This window comes from Nicotiana attenuata, chromosome 4 (genome assembly GCF_001879085.1).
Source record: "Nicotiana attenuata strain UT chromosome 4, NIATTr2, whole genome shotgun sequence".
NCBI lineage: Eukaryota > Viridiplantae > Streptophyta > Magnoliopsida > Solanales > Solanaceae > Nicotiana > Nicotiana attenuata.
This window is the reverse complement of record NC_031992.1, coordinates 6,290,841-6,303,492: the sequence shown is the minus strand read 5'-3', so window position 1 is coordinate 6,303,492 and position 12,652 is coordinate 6,290,841. Positions and strand designations below refer to the sequence as shown.

Genomic DNA, 12,652 nt, shown 5'->3' with positions numbered 1-12,652 from the left:
TGGAGAGCAGGTTTTACTGCGGGTTTCGCCTATGAAGGGCGTTATGAGATTTGGAAAGAAAGGGAAATTGAGTCCCAGGTTTATTGGCCCTTTTGAGATATTGTGGTGTGTTGGGGAGGTTGCTTATGAGCTTGCCTTACCTCCCAGCTTGGCAGGAGTTCATCCGGTGTTTCATGTTTTGATGCTTTGTAGGTATCACGGTGATCCGTCGCACGTGTTGGATTTCAGTTCAGTCTAATTGGACAAGGATCTATCTTATGTTGAGGATCCAGTGGCGATATTGGACAGGCAGGTTCGAAAGCTGAGGTCAAAAAACATTGCATCAGTGAAGGATCAGTGGCAGGGTCAGCAGGTCGAGGAGGCCACTTGGGAGACCGAGCAGGATATGCGCAGCCGTTACCCTTATCGTTTCACTACTTCAGGTATGTCTCTTTGCTCGTTCGAGGACGAACGAATGTTTAAGTGTGGGAGGATGTAACGACCCGGCCGGTCGTTTTAAGAATTTACGCCTCGATCCCTTATTAACTGCTTTCCTCGTGTTTGTTTCTGCTATTGTGAGTCGCCGGGAGGATTTATTTGGAGTTTCGGAGTGTTTTGGGACACTTAGTCCCTAAATGAGAGTTTAAGCTTTAGAATTTGGACCGTAGTTGGAGCAGTATGAAGACGGCCTCGGAATGGAATTCCGTCAGTTCCATTAGCTCCGTTGGGTGATTTCAGGCTTAGGGGCGTGTTCGGATTGTGTTTTAGGGGTCCGTAGCTTAATTAGGCTTGAAATGCCGAAAGTTGAATTTTTGAAGTTTCCGGTTCGATAGTGAGATTTTGATCTAGGGGTTGGAATGGAATTCTGGAAGTTGGAGTAGCTCCGTATTGTTGAATGTGACGTGTGTGCAAAATTTTAGGTCATTCGGGCGAGATTTGATAGACTTTTTGATCGAGAGCGGAAATTTAAAGTTTTGGAAATTCTTAGGCTTAGGTTGGAGAGTGATTTGTGGTTTTAGCATTGATTGATGTGATTCGAAGGTTAGAATAAGTTCGTATAATGATTTAGGATTCGTTGGCAGGTTTGGTTGAGGTCCCGGGGGCTCGGGGTGATTTCGGATGGTTAAGAGAAGTTTTTGAGTTGAAATTGGCAGCTAAAGTTTTATTGTTGCTGTCATAACCGCAGATGCGGCCAAGAGGGAGGTCAGACAGGAGTCGCAGATGCACATTTTTGGACGCACCTGCGATGGCGCAAGTGCGACTATTTGACCGCAGGTGCGGTTTTGCTGGGTCAGAACCTATAAATTCCACCCTTCGCGATTTTGGACCATTTTTCACAATATTTCATACGGGAAGTGGCTTTGGAGAGCAATTTCAAGGGAGATTTTCAGAGGGGTTCATTGAGATAAGGTCCTTGGTCCATAAACTCGTTATTATGGTGATTTTTATCATTGTAAGCATGAAATTTGAAGGAAAATCAGTGGTAAATTGGGGATTAAGGCCTGGTTAATTGGAGAGCTTTGAGTGGTGATTTGAGGGACCATTTGAGGTTCGATTTTGGTACTTTTGGTATGACTGAACTCGTGAGAGTGTGAGGATTCCGAATTTGTAAATTTTACACGATTCCGAGACGTGGGCCGGGCGGCATTTTGGTCATTTTTCCTAATTTCGCGTATTAGCTTAGAATTAATTAGTTGAAGTAGTTACTTGAAGTGTTATTTACATTATGCAATTACAATAGATTTGGGCCATTTGGAGTCGGATACTCGTGGCAAGAACGTGGTATAGATTTGATTGAGCTGGTTCGAGGTATGTGGCTTGTCTAACCTTGTGTGGGGGAACTCCCCTTAGGATTTGGTGCTGTGATATTTGAAATGCCTTGTACGTGAGGTGACGAGCGCGTACTTGTGTTGATTGTTGAAAATCCTGTTTTTTTTCATTTAAGTATCTATAATTTCGTATTTTTCTTCACTGTTTACACTACTTAAACTTTGAGCTTACTGTTAGCTTAGGAAAGCATGTCTAAATGACTAAATTGCCTACTTTCTCAAACTGCCTTATCTGAACTCTGTGCAGCATGCTAGGTTAGAATTACCTGTCTGTTTTGATATTAAATTGAATTGAGTTGATTATTCTTGTGTTGTTGCTGCGTGTTTACATTGGGATTACGGGTGGTTCCCGGTAGATCCCCCTTGTCTGTTTATTTGGGACTACGAATGTGGTATTCCGGTAGATCCCCCTGCACAGTGATATGGACTACGGGACAGCACCCGGGAGATCCACTAATTATTTACTTTTTGGGCTACAGGACGGAATCCTGGTAGACCCCCGGTTGTTATCTTTAAGTTGAGTTGTATACCTTCTGTGATTATTTGCCTTGGTTGTGGTTGTTGTTTCTTTCATTATCTCTATTTCTTTACTACTGCTCATCTTCCTTATATATTATTGTATATGACCGGTAGGGCCCTGACCTTCCTCGTCACTACTCGACCGAGGTTAGGCTTGGCACTTACTGGGTACCGCTGTGGCGTAATCATGCCCTTTCCTGCACATGTTTTTGCGTGTGCAGATCCAGGTACTTCCACTCTGTCTTATCACCCTTGAGGCGAGGCATTTTCTATAGAGACTTCGAGGTATATCTGCCGCGTCCGCAGACCGAGGAGTCCCTTTCCATTCTCTGTAGTAGTATAGCCCTTCTGTATCTCGTTGTTGGTAGACATTTCTGGAGTTAGAACATTTTATGTACTCTTAGCTTGTGATTCATGGGGTTCCGAATTTTGGGAGTGTTAGGTTGAAATTCTTGGATTGTTATATCCCGGGCGGCATCTTAAACAATGTTATACTTTGTTATCTCAGTTTTTATTAGTTTCTTTTCCGCAATTATTTCTTTTCCGCATTTGTTAGGCTTACCTAGTCATAGAGACTAGGTGCCGTCATGACTGTTCACGGAGGGCGAACTTGGGTCGTGACAGATTACTTATGCTTTGCGTCAGTTGAAGCCTCATGAGAAGAACTACCTTGTTCATTATTTGGAGTTGGCAACCATCGTTCATACATTGAAGATTTAGAAGCATTACCTCTATGGTATGTCTTGTGAGGTATTTACAAATCATCGGAGTCTCCAACACTTGTTCAAATAAAAGGATCTAAATCTGAGACAGCGGAGATGGTTGGAGCTGCTAAAGGACTATGATATTACCATTCTGTATCACCCGTGGAAGGCCAATGTGGTGGCCGATGCCTTGAGTAGGAAGGCGGTGAGTATCGGTAGCCTTGCATTTATTCCTATTGGTGAGAGACCATTTGCAGTTGATGTTCAGGCCTTGGCCAACCAGATCGTGATTTTAGATGTTTCATAGCCTAGCCAGGTTCTAGCTTGTGTGGTGTCTCGGTCTTCCTTATATGACCGTATCAGAGAGCGCCAGTATGATGATCCCTATTTGCTTGTCCTTAAGGATACGGTTCAGCACGAGGATGTCAAGGATGTTACTACTGGGGATGATTGGGTGTTGAGGATGCAGGGTCGGATTTGTGTGCCTAATATAGATGGGCTATGTGAGTTGATTCTTGAAAAGGCCCACAGTTCGCGATATTCCATTCATCCGGGTGCCGCGAAGATGTATCAGGACTTAAGGAAGCACTATTGGTGGAGGAGGATAAAGAAGGATATAGTGGGATTTGTATTTCGGTTCCTAAACTGTCAGAAAGTGAAGTATGAGCATCAGAGACCGGGCGGATTACTTTAGAGGCTTGATATTTCGGAGTGGAAATGGTAGCGTATCACCATGGATTTTGTTGTTGGGCTCCCACGGACTTCGAGGAAGTTTGATGCTATTTGGGTGATTGTGGATCGGTTGACCAAGTTCGTGCATTTCATTCCAGTTGGGACATACCTATTCTTCGGAGCGGTTGCTGAGATTTACATCTGTGAGATTGTTCGCCTTCACGGTATGTCAGTGTCCATCATTTCAGATTGGGGCACGCAGTTTACATCGTAGTTTTGGAGAGCAGTGCAGCGAGAGTTGGGCACACAGGTTGAGTTAAGTACATCATTTCACCCTCAAATGGACTGAGAGTTCGAGCGCACTATCAGATATTGGAGGATATGCTACGCGCTTGTGTCATAGATTTCGGGGGTTTCTGGGATTAGTTTTTGTCGCTCGCAGAGTTTGCCTACAACAACATCTACCAATCGAGTATTCGGATGGCTCCGTATGATGCTTTGTATGGGAGATAGTGTCGGTCTCCGGTGGGATGGATTGAGTCGGGTGAGGCTAGGCTAATTGGTACCGGCTTGGTTCAGGATGCTTTAGACAAGGTTAAATTGATTCAGGATCGGCTTCGCACGATGTAGTCTAGACAGAATAGTTACGCCAATCGGAAGGTCTGTGATGTTGCTTAGATGGTGGGGGAGAAGGTACTGCTCAAGGTTTCACCCATAAAGGGTGTTATAAGGTTCGTGAAGAAGCGCAAGTTGAGACCTCGGTATATTAGGCCGTTTGAGGTGCTTCAGAGGATTGGAGAGGTGGCTTACAAGCTTGACTTGTCGCCTAGTATGTCGAGTGTTCATCCAGTATTTCATGTTTGTACGCTCCGAAAGTATGTCGGCGATCCGTATCATGTTTTAGATTTTAGCACGATTCAGTTGGATGGTGATTTGATTTATGATGTGGAGTCGGTGGCCATTTTGAGTCGACGGGTTCGAAATTTGAGGTCAAAAGACATAGCTTCAGTAAAGGTGCAGTGGAGAGGTCAGCCAGTTGAGGAGGCTACTTGGGAGACTGAGCGGGACAAACGTTTGTTTAAGAGGGGGAGGATGTAATGACCCGATCGGTCATTTTGAGTGTTGTAGCCTCGTACCCCAATTTACTGCTCATTTTATGCTTAATTGTAATTATGTGACTTTCCGGAGTAGTTGATTCGGTTTCGGGGATGTTTCGGAATGAGATGAGACACTTAGTCTCAAGGTTGGAAGCTTAAGTTGAAAAGGTTGACCGGAAGTTGACTTATGTGTAAACGACTCCGGAATGGGTTTTGATGGTTCTGATAGCTCCGTTGGGTAATTTTGGACTTCAGAGTGTGTCCGGATAGTGATTTGGAGGTCCGTCGTTGATTTAGGCTTGAAATGGCGAAAGTTGGAAAATTAGAAGTTTTGAAAAATTAGAAGTTTGACCGAGAGTTGACTTTGTGGTTACCGGGCCCGAATTTTAGTTCCGAGAGTTGGAGTAGGTCTGTTGTGTAATTTATGACTTGTGTGCAAAATTTGAGGTCAATCGGACGTGATTTGATAGGTTTTGGCATCAATTGTAGAAGTTAGAATTTCTTAGTTTTCGTTAGGCTTGAATTGGGTGCGATTCGTGTTTTTGATATTGTTTGATGTGATTTGAGGCCTTGACTAATTTCATACCATGTTATTGGACTTGTTGGTATATCTGGTAGAGGTCCCGGAGCCTCGGGTGGATTTCAGATGGGTATTGAAATGGAATTTGACTTGGAGAAATGGCTGAAGTTTGCTGGTGCTCAAGTCTGGTTCCCTTATAAGCGATCGTGTGGGAAGGGCCCCAATCGCATAGGCTATTTTTTTGGGGCAGCTGAGGTTTTGTTCTATGCGACCGCAAGTTTTGGGCTGCGAACGCATAAGATGGAGGAGGCAGTGCATCGCGAACGTGTGGGCTAAGCCGCGTTCGCGAAAAGGAAATGAGGCAGGGCTGTCCACGCGTGTTGTTCTATGCGATCGCGTGGGTTCTGTCCACGATCGCGTAGGCTTGGAAAGCTTATGCATCGGGTTCGCGTGAGGTTTTATACGATCGCATAGAGTAAGTTCGGGGGGCAGTTGAGTTTGTGCTTCGCGATCGTGAAGCTTTTCTCGCGATCACGAAGAAGGGATAACTGGGTAGAATTTAAAATCTCAAAACGAGAGTTTGAAGTTATTTCACAATTTGATTTTGGGAGCTCGATTGGATGCGATTCTTGGAGATATTTTCAAGGGAGTGATTGGGGTAAGTGATTTTTACTTAGTTTTGGTTAAATTCCATGATTATATCTTTGATTTCATCATTTAATTAGTAATTTGGGGTGAAAATTTTGGGAAAAATGAAGAAAACTTCTTAGGCCGAATTTTGGGGATTTGGGCGGGATTTTGGTGTCAGATTTGAGTAATTTTGGAATGATTGGACTCGTGGTTGAATGGGTGTTCGGATTTTGTAACTTTTATCGGATTTTGACACATGGGCCCGGGGTTGACTTTTGAGTTGACTTTTTTACTTTTGATTAAGAACTTAGCATTTTCATATGGAATTGATTCCTCTAGCTTGAGTTGATCGTATCGAATTGTTTGTGGCTAGATTCGAGGCATTTGGAGGCCGTTTCGTGAGGCAAGGGCTTGTTGGAGTAGAGATTTGCACGGTTTGAGGTAAGAAACACTTCTAAACTTGGTTCTGATAGTATGAAACCTCGAATTACATGTTATGTGATTGGTGTTGAGGTAACACGCATGCTAGGTGATGGGCGTGTGGACGTGCACCATAGAAATTATGATTTAGTCGGTTCCATGGAACTGTGTAGCTATCTAATCTGAACATTATTACTGTACCCTGTGTGTTAGAGCACTTGAGTTGTGATTTGTGCTAGAAATCATGTTTAGGCTATATGCTGGTACCATTGTGACCCACAATGGTCGTTCTTTGTTGTTGAGTTATTTGCTTAATTGCAGTTATGTACTCAGTCGCATTCATCATTATGTGTCATATCTCAGTCTCTGTTATCGTATATTGTCACATCTCGTATCATTGATTTGGGCTGCTTAGCATGAGTTTTGTGAGCCCGAGAGACTGGAGAGATTGATGGTTGAGTAAGGCCGAGGGCCTGTTGGCTGTTGTGAGTGATATTTATGGGATCGGACTGCACACCGCAACAGGCTTTATTTATCCATGTTATGATTTGGCTTATTATAGTGCTTGGGCTGGATCTGCCCCTCTAGAGCCTACACACCCACAGTGAGCGCATTTGCCATTGATTCATTTGCATTTGGCTGGATCTTCCCTGGATTTATTTGCATTGGGCTGGATCTGTCACGCCCCAAACATAGAGAGCGCGACCGGCGCTCAACCGAGTGAACCCAACTAAGCAAGCTTATTAGATTTCTTCTACCCAAACTCACTCATGAACAAAGAGAGGACATATTTTCATTAATTAGAAAATAGGGAGGTCATGAATACAATACTACATCATTTCATTAGTTACTTTATCTTAAAATCTCAAAATATATATATTTTTCATAGTTGGAAGTGGAATAAATGATTCAAACACAATAAAATTTGGTCTGGCTTTCCCAGCACCCATATACAACCCACATTATGTCTACGGTACCTCTAATAGATACAAAAGAGTACAATAAAAGTTCCGGCAACAAGGCATCGGCTATACCTCAAGTACAATACATAAGGAACAAAAGATGCATAACTCCAAAATGAAATGGGGCTCACCAAGACTGGTGGGAGGAGGATGTGCCGCTATTACTTATCAACGCTACCTGCTGTGGAGCTACCTGCATCCATTTAAAGATGCACCGCCCCCGGGAAAAAGGACGTTAGTACCGTCGAATAGTACTAGTATGTATAACTAAACACCACCTCAATAGAATGAGCAATAATACAAGTAAGGACAACCATAATATCAGTTAAAGCATTGAACATTAACCAAACATCAAACAAGGGATAAGATAAGTTTCCAATTAAATTTCCATATTTTAAGTCCGGGAAGTCTATAGTACCAATATGCCACTATTCCCCATTTCGATTTCAATTCCCAATACAGTACCACCATGTGTACGGCATGGCGTCCGATCATGACTCGATCGGCTAGGCCATCTCATATGAGACATCAACCAAAATCACGATTTCAGTTACAATTTTCCAATAAATTCACCACCATGTGTACGGCATGGCGTCCAATCACGACCCGATCGGCTAGGCCATCTCATAAGAGACATCAACCGCAGTTGCAATTTCAATTACAATTTCCAATAGAGTCACCACCATGTGTACGGCATGGCGTCCGATCACGACCCGATCGGCTAGGCCATCTCATAAGAGACATCAACCACAATTAAATTATTTCACTTGGCACGTTGGCTGTATTCCATATTTCACATTTCATATTTCACTTTTAGTATTCCTCGCTTTGTATCTCATTTTGTATTCTGCTTTCAACAATCATCATAGATTTCCAACAACAAGGCATTTCTGTTCATAATATCTAAGCACACATGTGAGCAACTGAGAGTTTTAGGTAGATTGAGATTTCTTACAGAATTGTCATTAGCTTTCGTTTGAAACACAACTTCATGTCAAGGCATTTAAACATGCAATCCATACTTTGAACCATTTTTCAAACAAGAGTATAACATAACAAGAGCATTTAAATTGTATATTGAACATGGATATATTTTGGCACAAGCTTATTCGGAATGTTCAACTCACAGTGAGCAACTCGAGACTTACATGGATATTGTGGGGTTCAATTCTAAGAGAAGAGTTTAGCCATACATACCTCTATTGAGCTTCCTCAAACTCTAAAATATTCCGGAATTTCTTAGCAACTTCAATCTATTTTAAAAATGTAACAAATTGAACCAAAATTAGGAAGATGATCATGGTTCTAGCTCATTTGAGCATTTTATCAAACACTAGGTGTGCATTATGGTTCCAAGGTCCTCCTATGGTGGATTCCATCATCCCAAACCCATTATCTACCATTCTTATCTCAACAATCTTCTTACACCCTTTGATAACACGTGCATGCAAGGTGAACAACTTTTTGCCCAAAAATTATCTAACTAATTACCCAATTCTAGATAAAATTCGAAATTGAGGTTAGGGTGTAGAATCTCACCTTTAGGATGAAGACCTTGTGGGTTTTCCTTGTTAGTCTTTCAAGATTTGAGCAAGAATTGAAGAACAATTGTTGGGGAAAATTTTTCCACTCTAGGGCACTCTCTCACTCTAAAAATATCCAGGTTTTAGCTCAAGAAATGGTCTGTTGCTCCTATTTAATGAAATGGGGGTCGGGTTATAAAAAAACCCCGAATTCGCACAGCCCTGGCACATGGGGCATCGCGTGGGGCGCTGCGGTAGTGAAAAAAGTGCCTAGAAACGAATTTTGAAGTGTTCTGGAAATCCCACAGGCGCGCCGCGTAGGACGGCGCGGTAGTGTAAAATTCTGCCAGCCTTTGGTAATTTGGTCATAACTTCTTGTAGGAGTATCCAAATGAGAACGGTTTGAAGCGTTAGAAACTAGACTCAAAGATTTTTCATTTGATAGGTTGTTCATCACATAAATCCTTATTTATATGTGGATATGCTCGTCCAAAGCTTGGTCTTGTGAGTACTCATTTGGAACTTTAGTCTATCATAAAATTTTCCAACTTGCCTTGGACTTAGGCTTCTCCTTAGACCTTACATCACTTATAATATGCCTCGTACACTTATTATCGTATCCAATTGATATCCATCATATTAATATCCCCCGTCGGCATACAAAGTAATATAACTAGCATACATCAACTTTTTTAATAGCACTTAAGTAATTCAAAATTTTCCGGGGTGCTACAGAATCTGCCCTAGATTTATATTTTCATTTGGGCTAGATTTGCCCTGGGCTGGATCTTCCCTGTACAGTGCTGAGTGATTGAGTGTGATAAGTGAGAATTGATACAGCTAGGTTGAGTACTCCAAGAGTGGGAGTACGGGAGGCTCATATTGTGTTGCATTACATACGATATGTATATTGGCATGTAGATATAGTGATGTCTTATTCCTCGTATCATGCAGACTTGATATATTTTATCTGTTCTGAGTTTAACTGTTAGATTGAAAGCATGTCTGCATTTTCTCTACTGTAGCTCTGTAATTGGACTGTATCTGTGAGACTCGTCACTACTTTCAGTCCAAAGATTAGATTTGTTACTTATTGAGTTGGTTGTATTCACGTTACACCCTGCACTTTGTGTGCAGATCCAGGTGCATCCGAGCACAATGGTTTCCGATTCTTAGAGTTTTCAGTCATTCGGAGATTATCAAGGTAGCTTCCCTAGCGTCCGCATACCTTGACTCTCTTCCCCTATCTCTTAGTCTTTACTTATTCAGATTATATTTTCTTAGACAGTGTATCTGACTTTGTGTTTGTATAGATGCTCAGGTACTCAGTGACACCCTAGTTTTGGGAAACTTCTGTATCGAGTTGTGACAGTTTTATCCGGCTTTATGAGATTTTCCCTTATTTAAACTTGTTTTAGTACATTTTGAATTTGAGAGTGTCAGTATGTATGAGTTGTCGGCTTGCCTAGTATCATGATAGGCGCCATCACGACAGGTTGAGTTTTGGTCGTGACACTAACATACTTGCATGTAAATCCTCAACTACACCAAATATTAATTTCAAGAGAATTAGAAACCCATAAAATATATATAATAATCCTTGAACCCCACATGTATAAACAAAACCTAAATAGTGTTGCAACTCGATACACAATCTTCTATATGGAAATGGGTTTTGCATTCTTATGGTAGAATGGTCGGTGGTTTTGGTAGTTTTTTGGTGGCTATTTGAACGTGGAAATGAATGCATATCTGGTATCTCTTTGTATGTTTGGTGGGTATATATATATATGTTGGGCGTATGTTATTATATGTGATAGGTATCACTATACATACAATGACATATACGCGATAACAACATATCATTGTATGTTGCATGTATCTCATGTCCATGTATGTCTTTGTGTATGTTAAGTATAGGCTAAATACATAAGCTGCCACTTAAACTTACCTAATTTTTATATTTAATGCCTAAACTAGCCTTGTTCATAAGAACATTTTACCTTGTTAGAAAGTTGTATGGGTCAAAATATGATTAATGGAATTCGGCACGAGGAGATATTATTAGAAGTGATTAGGCCGAGGTCGAATAACAATTAATGGAACTTACTGCCGAGTAGTCGGTTATGGCCGAGGTCAAACGTTTAAAGCAATAGTAACGGCTAGTTTTGTAATAATATATTTAGGAGAATATTTCATTGAATATTCTTTGTACTTGTACTTTTAGGTCTAATTAGGAGCATGTCCCATATAAATAGAAAGGGATAGAGAAGGTAAAGGGTATGTATTATGTATTCTGATAAGAACTCTCTTAAAAAGTTGACTCTCCGGATAAATACAAACACTACCTTTCTAAAGAGATTCAATTCATTGTTTATTCTATACTTTTCACATCAGATCCGAGAAAGTCTCCAACATTCCTATAGTTATTTGTCTCACATAATTGTCAGAAAGAGGAATCATCCACCTCATTCAATATTGGGTGAATCATTCTCTTTATTTACATTTAGTGTCATTTATTGTTATTTAATGCTTGTTATTCTTATTCCATCATTAACCTTGAACATTTAATACACATTGAACATTTAAGCAATGCCTTCCTTATTTATAGAGCTCCAATTTGCTGATGTGTTCCTCCAAGAAGGGAATGACATACTTTTTCTAGTTGGAAGAAATCTGGAGATGATTCTCAGGCACTTTTACGCCATGAAAAATTCTGGTTCTATGTATGTTTGGTTTTTAAGGTTTTCTAAATGATTGGATTTTCTTTATCTTTGTTAATTCATCTATCTATATTTATATCTATATCTATATCTATATCTATCTATATTATTATAAAAGTACGAATGTCAGAATACTAAATGTTGATCGGCGAAAATATCTTCGAAATATTGATCGACTTTTATGCTCTTGCAATTAAATCATTCATTCAAAGAACTAGGGGTGGACGTCGGTCGGTTCGGTCGGTTATTATGAAAGTACGGTTCGGTTTATCGGTTTTTGGTTTTGTAATATTAATAATCAAATCAAACCAAAGTATTTATGGTTCGATGCGGTTTTTTCAAGGTTCGGTTCGGTTATTTCCGGTTTAGCTTTTCGGTTATTAACGATTCAAGATTTTTATATCCGATGTAGACTACGGATCTTTAGGTCGGCCTCTGGCTAGCAGTTATAGCTAAACAAAATTGCAAAGAAAAGCTTTTTCCCTTCCAATTTCCATATGAAAATCAGAAAGCTGTAACAGTGACTAATTTCTTTGGTATGCATTCTCAGACAGAAAATGGAAATACAAACCAAGAGATACACCATTTATGTAACTGAATATAGATAGACGTGCCATTGAAAGATTAAGAAGGAGGTAACCACTAACCTGAGGAAGAAGAATGAACGACGAGCTGAGGAAGAAGGCGTCACAGTAGTCGGGCGTCGGCAGCACTGCAGCAGTCGCACGGAGTGACGGATGAGGAACCGTAATTTCTAATTTCTTAGGAAGGGAATGGGAAGTAACTTAAGTCTTAGTATGTAGGCTAATTAGGCTTAGGATTTGGGTAAATTGGGTGGGCTTCAGATGGGTATTGGGCTTCAGATGGGTAACGTAAGTTTTGGACTCTCAAGAACCCATATGTTCAAACCTATTTTTCTCAACTCATACCCAAACTTTTGGTTTGTCGGTTTAACCGAAAACTGAAACACCAAAATCATAAACCGCACCGAAAAACTGAAATTTAGCTAGCGTTTGGACATAGATTTGATTAAAACTTGAAAAAATAATTTTTGAAGTAGTTTTGAAAAATAAT

At 40.8% G+C, this 12,652-nt stretch overlaps 1 long non-coding RNA gene across 1 annotated transcript; it reads right to left on the bottom strand.

Moving 5' to 3' along the window:
• Window positions 7,190–12,342, bottom strand: LOC109225122. Its single transcript, XR_002067855.1, has 2 exons — window positions 12,226–12,342; window positions 7,190–7,525 (listed from the first exon to the last, which is right to left on the bottom strand). It is a non-coding gene; the product is annotated as an uncharacterized LOC109225122 (long non-coding RNA).